A 1591-nucleotide genomic window follows, 5' to 3' on the forward strand; every position below is an offset into this window, starting at 1 on the left:
TTTGGGGCACTGCCTGATTACAAATACATTATTATGAATTTAGTTTATTTTGATAGTTTAAAACAAGAAATAATGAGAAAACATGGTAAATATCAAAAACTAGTGCTAATTAATAATATAATAACTGTAAAATTGTTTTGGGGCTTCTTGCTGTCATGAACCAAACGCGAAGGTTTATGTTGAGCATTGTTTGATTGACAGAGGCTCTCTACATATATAATGAGTTTGATATCAAAATGGGCGGTACCGAAAAGCTACCATCTTTGTTTACGTTGTGTTATCTCTCTGGTTCACCCTTTGCAACATTAGGTTGGTCTGAACAGTGTCGCCCCCAGTACAATTTAAGATTACTAACGTCCTACCAACTTTAGTTTCACTGTCTTTGAAGACATTGTTATTAATGTAAAGGTAAAGTCTATAGTATCTACAAGATAAATTGAAAATTTCACGCTTTTTCTCTAATATATCTAAATCTTGTATCATACTTAACGTTAGAGAAGAATTAGAAATCTCTAAATTTGCTTGAATGACAACAGCGAACGTTTTTATAGACGAAAATATTAACTGAAAACTTGGCATATTATATGCGTGTTTGATCTAAAACAACTCAATTTATTGTATAATATAGCACCTATTTTAGGTTTATCACAACTTGCATTGACTAAAACAATTTTACTACGTTCCACAAACTTTAGTTTGGCTGCCTGTGAAGACATTGTTATTTAATATAAAGTTAAATTCTAGTATCTATAAAAGAATTGGAAATTTCTCACTTTTTCTCTAACATATCAAAATGTATATACCGTACCTAGATAAGAATTAGAAATCTTTTATATTTTGAATAACAACCACGAACGTTTTTATAGACGAAAATATTAACTGAACGCTAAGCAACATATCATATGATATACATGAATTTGTTCAGTTTGATCTAAAACATTTAAACTAACATCTTGTATAGTATTTGGTTTACCACAATTTGCATTGAGTAAAACCATTTTATATTACGTTCCACCAAGCTGTCTTACAAGACACAAATATTTAATACAAAGGTAAATTCTAGTATCTACAAGAGAAATTGAAAATACCACACTTTTTCTGTAATATATCAAAATCTTGTACCGTACCTAATGTGAGATGAGAATTGGAAATCTCTCTAATATTTTGAATAACAACCATCAAAGTTTTCACTGAACGCTTTGTTAGTATTTATATAATATATATGTGTATTCTTTAGTTTTATCTAAACATCTCAATTTAATATATTATACGGTATTTGGTTTACCACAATTTGTGTTGACTAAAACTTACTGACGTTGTTACTACAGTAATACGAAAATTTAGATTGTTTTTGACTTGCTTTTCAATAACTCTAAGGGTCAGATAACTGTGTATTTCGTTAAACAACAAGAATCGCCATATAAATTTAAGCTGACTGAATTAATATTTACCTAGCTTGTGTATATTTGAATGCCAAACAATTAAGCTATCGAGAACATAATATATCACAAATGAAGTCATCAAGAACATATGTTAGACAAAAATTAGAAATCGCTTGCATTTTGAATAACAACCGCGAATGTTTTTTATA

This window comes from Pholcus phalangioides, unplaced genomic scaffold (genome assembly GCF_987345545.1).
Source record: "Pholcus phalangioides strain wild (caught in Gottingen) unplaced genomic scaffold, Ppha-v1.0 ptg000017l_1, whole genome shotgun sequence".
NCBI lineage: Eukaryota > Metazoa > Arthropoda > Arachnida > Araneae > Pholcidae > Pholcus > Pholcus phalangioides.